Consider the following 6000-nt stretch of genomic DNA (forward strand, 5'->3'; position numbering starts at 1 on the left):
GTTCCTCAAAAGAAAAGCGTCTCACTTCTGTCAGAAGTCCTCATCAGGAGTGCCACACCCAGCCTCGCTGTGTGTCTTCGGATGGCATCCACTGAATCCTTTCAGAGGCAAAGTGTGGCCACGATATACCCCGAGTGCAGGTAGCTTTCGAAGATTCAAGTGTGATTTGTCACCTTTCCCCTGACCGCCGGAGAGATCGTTTCCAGTGGCTACAGTCCCAGCATACATTGTCTAATGTGCCTGATGTGCAGTTCCAAGGGTGGTGCTTTTACTATGCGTTGTGCACGTTGCTACATATGTAGAAACACGCCTTATTTCCTTTTTTCCCTCACCTTGATAAAGTATGAAAATTTTTCATTGCACACTCCCCCTGCATCTCCACCTGGCGTTTGTACTTTATGAGATGCAGCTGATCAGGCTTTCAGTCCTTTTGCCCTGATATCTCTTGACGACGTTGGACACCAGGCTTTGTTCGTTAACACTCCTGTGGAGTACTTTGGGATGGTTTTGCCTTGTTAAAGGCACTCCAGAAACAGAAGTAGTTTTTAATACCGGTAATGTCAGCATCACCCTATGTGCTACAGGTTCGGTCACAAGTCTCCACCACAAGGAAATAGTTCAAGCAATAATCACTAACTAGCTGAACAAACCTTTCCTTTGGTTAGACTGCATGCAAATTCTCCATTCCAATCTTCACTGATCACCAAAAGAAAACAATTAATAATGCAAATAAGCTGAGTTTTGTTTCCTTGACGTGGGATGTGCACTCTCTCTCGATGCACACACATCCCTTTGACAGTCCAGTGTTTCCAAGCACGTTGACAGCACTCACAGCCAGCACGTAGATGCAGTCACAAGGAAAGTGTGCCAGTGTTTTTTTACTTTCTTTGGAGGTTAAGGAGGTTTGGCTTGTCACCGAACACTCTAACAAACTTCTACAGATGGACTGTTGAAAGTATCCTGACTGGTTGCATCATGGTCTGGGACGGCAATTCGAATGTGCAGGAATGTAAGAAGCTGCAGAGTGTAGTGGACTCAGCCCGATACATCACGGGCACATCCCTCCCCACCATCGGGAGTATCTAAGGAGGTGCTGCCTCAAGAAGGCAACATCCATCATCAAAGACCCCCACCGTCCGGGCTGTGCCATCTTCTCACAGCCACCATCGGGCAGGAAGTACGGAAGCCTGAAGTCCCACACCACCAGGTTCAGGAACAGCTACTTCCCTTCAACCATTCGGTTCTTGAACCAACCTGCACAACCCTAATCACTACAGTTTAGCAACACTGTGACCATTTTGATCACTTTCCACTAAAATGGACTTTGTATTTTTTTGTTCTAAATGTGTTCTTTCTTGTAGAAATTGTATCTAGTTTATGTTTTTCTTGTGTATCTGATACTCTGTGCCTGTGATGCTGCTGCAAGTAAGTTTTTCATTGCACCTGTGCACACATGGACTTGTGCATCTGACAATAAACTTGACTTTGACTTCACTGTTTAGGGATATCCAAGAGTATATTGGGGAACTGCTGAAGTACAAATCCAACTGTAACAGCTCTAGAGACAATTTCTTTCTTTTTATCCATTAGAACCATTTGCTCTTGGCTTGAGTGCTTGTTGGAAAACATCCAATAAGATAGCTGATTTCCAGGTTCCATCACTGAGCTGGGTCAGACCTGACAAGGGCCAGGCTGATTTAGCTACTGGATTACCCCAATTTTATTTCATGCTTTCAGGTGCTGAGGATATCCCTCGGTGCTTGACATCCAATGAAGTACTTTGTGAAGTGTAGGCATGGTTGTCAGGTCAGAATCGGGGAAGCCAATTTGTGCACAGCCAGCTCCCATAAACAGCATTGTGCTGATGATCAGGTAATCTGCTCAAGTGGTGATTGGTTCAGCAATAACTTTGGGCCAGGTGACAGGGAAGAACTCAGTTGGTCTTCTTTGAAAGACGCTGTGGGATCCCTGAGGGCAGGTGGGGCCTCTATTTAACACTTTGTCCAAAAGGCGACATTCCCTCAGTAAGTTTAGACTGGGCTCAAGACAAAGGAGCTGAACTAGAAGCCACAACTATCTGCCCAGGCCGCAGGAGCGCTCCCCTGAGGCTCAGATGCCTTCTTAGGATTGACTCTGTGTCTTACCCTGACTGACCTGCCTCCAAATCCACTCCCTCCAACCCTCTCCAACTAATGCAACTCATATCACTTTGAAGTTAGAAATGCTCCCAAGGAAATAAAGACCCAGCAAGCCCCAGTGTTTCCGAAGGCAGAAGGGAGATCAGGAAGAGTTTGTTGCTGTGTGGAAGGGTGAACAGTCAGGATTGTCCCCTCACCCAGCTGGAGGGATCAGTTGTAGGTTGTGGCAAGGCTGTAAGAAGAGCTCCCCCTGGCTTCTCGTTGAACAACAGCAGCCCAAGGCAAGTCTGTGATTCCCAATTCAACTGCTCCACACAGGGAAAGGGGAATACTCTGGATGAGGAGGTGTAGGAATCATCTGGAGTCCCATGTCTCTGTTCAGCACTGCCCTGGTGCTATAACAATTCCTGGAGCAAGTTCTCCTCCACCCCCAACTCCCCATCCCCCACCCCTGCTACCAACCCAGCAAAACCCTCAGGAACCAGAGGCAAGTTGAACCTGCACCTCAGACCCTCATTCTGTGGTCTCAGCATTTGTACGTCGCAACCACTTGCGTTTCTCGGTGTACTCAGTTTCACTTGAGCAACCTCCCGCAGGATCTGGGTGAGAGGGGAAGCGCAGCAAAGCCACTCCTTGCCTTCCTCCACCTCGCTGCTCCCTGAGACCGAGGGAGACAAAGTCACGTCCAGCTCACCTGCGTGTCGTCAGTCTGCAGACCCACGGGCGCTCCTCTTCCCGGCACGCTGTCGCTCAGCTGCACTCAGTCTGGGCATGGTTCCGACAACCTTCATACATAGCTGGGCAGCATTCGAACTCTGCGTGCTGACTCGGTGATTAACATCTAGAAGTACAGACACAGAGGAAGTACTGTAGCAGGGCTCAGGAAGCGAAAGCAAACCACAGTGATTCTCAAGGCAGTTACTTGTTCAGAAACAGCAACATAACAACTGCTCCACCAGTGTACCCCAAGGTGCATCCTGGTGCAGGCAGAACAGTTAGTAGTATTGGTATTGGTTTATTGTTGTCACATGTACCGAGATACAGTGAAAAGCTTTGTTAGTGTGCCAGCCAGACAGATTGTGCCATTCATAAGTACATTGAGGTAGTGAAAAGAAAACAGAATGCAGAATATAGTGTTACAGTTACAGAGAAAGTGCAGTGCAGGTAGGGCCACGACAAGGTAGATTGAGAGATCCGGAGTTCATCTATTACTGTATGGGAGGTCAGTTCAAGAGTCTGATAACGGCAGGATAGAAGCGGACCTTGGGTCTGGTGGTACATGTTCTCAAGCTTTTGTATCTTCTGCCTGATGGGAAGGGGGCAAAGAGAGAACGACCGGGGTGGGAGGGGTCCTTGATTATGTCGGCTGCTTTCCCGAGGCAGTGGGAAGTGTAGATGGACTGAGCTGTGTCCACAACTCTGCAGTTTCTTGCGGTCCCGGGCAGAGCAGTTGCCGTGCCAAGCCGTGATGCATCCAGATAGGATGCTTTCTGTGGTGCATCAGTAAAAATGGGTAAGAGTCATCGGTGATATGTTGAGTTTCCTTAGCCCTCTGAGCAAGTAGAGGCACTGGTGCACTTTCTTGGCCAGAGAGTCTACGTAGTTGAACCAGGACAAGTTTTTGGTGATATTTACACCTAGGTACTTGAAGCTCTCAACCATCTCCACCTCAGCACCATTTATAGAGACAGGGGCATGTACTCTAACCCATTTCCTGAAGTCAATGACCAACTCCTTTGTTTAGCTGACATTGAGAGAGAGGTTTGTTGTCTTGACACCATGCCACTAGGTTCTCTATCTCCTTCCTGTACTCCGTCTCCTTGTTTGAGATCTGGCCCACTACAGTGGTGTCATCTGCAAACCTGTAAATGGAGTTAGAGCAGAATCTGGCAGTCTGCAGCAGGACTGGGCCTGACTGCTCCTCTAGTTGCATTGAGAAAAGTGGTTTATTAAGGAGAGTCATTGATCTGAGTATTAATCTGCAGCGTTGAAGGTTGGGGGTGGGATTATAACCTACAAGCTTCCCAGGGAGGTCAATAAACTGGTTCCAATCACATTTTAGGAGGGTCATTTTATCATCTAAAGCTAATATTAATTGTCACCTAGGTTGATTATTGACATCCTGTTGTCTAGTACAACGAAAATTTTTTTAAAACTGCAGATGCCGGAAATCTGAAGTAAGAGAAACTGGTGGAAACACTCAGCGAGTCGTACAGCATCTGTGGAGAGAGAAACTGAGTCACTGCTTCAGGTCAAAGACACTGCATCAGTCCCAGGAAAGGGACAACACAAGTTAGCGTTACTTTGCTGAAAGCGTCCAGCATTTTCTGTGGTGTACACATTTCCCAGAGTTTTCCAAGGTGAGACCACAGTGACAATGTAGGGAACTGATGTGCGAATGGGATACAGTAAGTACACATTGCTCACAGCCGCTTCATTGAAAGGGTTGGTGCTAGAACACCACACACTTGGTATCAATCAGTCTGTTCTATCGAATCAGCACAAGTGCTGCTTCACGCTGCGCCTCAAGGGACGGAGGCAGTAGCCAATTGGGTCGGTGACGGATGGAGGGCCAAAGCCAATTATCTCCGCCTCTCCCTGGTGCCGAGTCCAGCAGGGAGGGAAAGTTGAGGTTGATGCGCTCATCTGAAAGGTGAAGACCAGGTGTTGGACATGAGTGACTGGCAGCATGTGGCCTGGGGATGAGATTGGGTGTTGTAAGTGGATGGACAGGCGAGGCCTGGACTCGCTGGAGTTCAGAAGGATGAGGGAGGATCTCATTGAAGTCTACCAAATATTGAAAGGCCTGGATAGAGTGGATGTGGAGAGGATGTTTCCAGCAGTGGGAGAGTCTCGGAGCAGAGGGCACAGCCTCAGAATAGAAGGACGTCCCTTTAGAACAGAGATGAGAAGGAATTTCTTTAGCCAGAGCGTGGTGAATCTGTGGAATTCATTGCCACAGGTGGCTGTGGAGGCCAAGTCATTGGGTATATTTAAAGCAGAGGTTGACAGGTTCTTGATTAGTGAAGGGATCAAAGGTTACAGCGAGAAGGCAGGAGAATGGGGAGAGTGCAAAGTAAATCAGCTGTAATCGAGTGGTAGAGCAGACTCGATGGGCCGAATGGCTTACTTCAGCTCCTGTGTCTTATGGTTGTGTATGAGGGAGAGAGAGAGAGGGGAGAGAGAAAGGGAGAGAGAGAAGGGGGAGGGAGAGAGAGAGAGAGAGAGAGAGAAAGGGGGAGAGAGAAGGGGAGAGAGAGAGAGAAAGGGGAGAGAGAGAGAGAGAAAGGGGGAGAGAGAGAGAGAGAAAGGGGGAGAGAGAGAGAGAGAAAGGGGGAGAGAGAGAGAGAGAAAGGGGGAGAGAGAGAGAAAGGGGGAGAGAGGGGGTGGGGAGAGCGATTGCGATTGCAGGGTGTTACAGCAGGATGTGGGTGACGTATGTGTTGAGTCATTACCAGGCAGTGTGTTTGGTTCCAGTTTTTCTACGTGCTGTACAGCACATCTACAGATTAAAACACAGCCCCTTATCCTACCCATTACTGGAGGCATCTGCCATGGTTCGGAAGGGGACACCTACCTCGAAGTTTGAGGGTTCGGGCGCAGATCTCATTCCAGAGACCTGATTCCCGGACCGAGACTCCAGGGTCAGGCCGGGCAAGGCCGCACTGCAGGTCCTCCAGGGTTGATGTGCAAGAGAAGCAGGGGAGTTATCCCCAGGCAATGTTTTCTGCTCAACCAACATGTATAAACGATCCGATCTTTATCATTTTGCTAAAGGTGGAAGATGTGTAAGTTTGATGCCTCATTTTCATAAATTACAATGGTGACCACCCTTCTAAGGTCTGTTGTTGGTAAGTTGTGA

At 48.5% G+C, this 6000-nt stretch overlaps 1 protein-coding gene across 1 annotated transcript in view; it reads right to left on the bottom strand.

The window, feature by feature from the left end:
• The window catches only part of pik3cg (phosphatidylinositol-4,5-bisphosphate 3-kinase, catalytic subunit gamma), a 35125-nt gene extending 30766 nt beyond the window's left edge, over nt 1–4359 (bottom strand). The window contains exons 1-2 of the mRNA XM_052032754.1: nt 4241–4359; nt 2833–2979 (exon numbers count right to left, since the gene is read on the bottom strand). The gene's annotated coding sequence lies outside the window, so the exon portion shown is untranslated. The remainder of the gene's footprint in view (nt 1–2832; nt 2980–4240) is intronic.
• Nucleotides 4360–6000: the final 1641 nt, after the last annotated feature.

Source organism: Pristis pectinata, chromosome 18 (assembly GCF_009764475.1).
Source record: "Pristis pectinata isolate sPriPec2 chromosome 18, sPriPec2.1.pri, whole genome shotgun sequence".
In the NCBI taxonomy this organism is placed as follows: Eukaryota; Metazoa; Chordata; class Chondrichthyes; order Rhinopristiformes; family Pristidae; genus Pristis; species Pristis pectinata.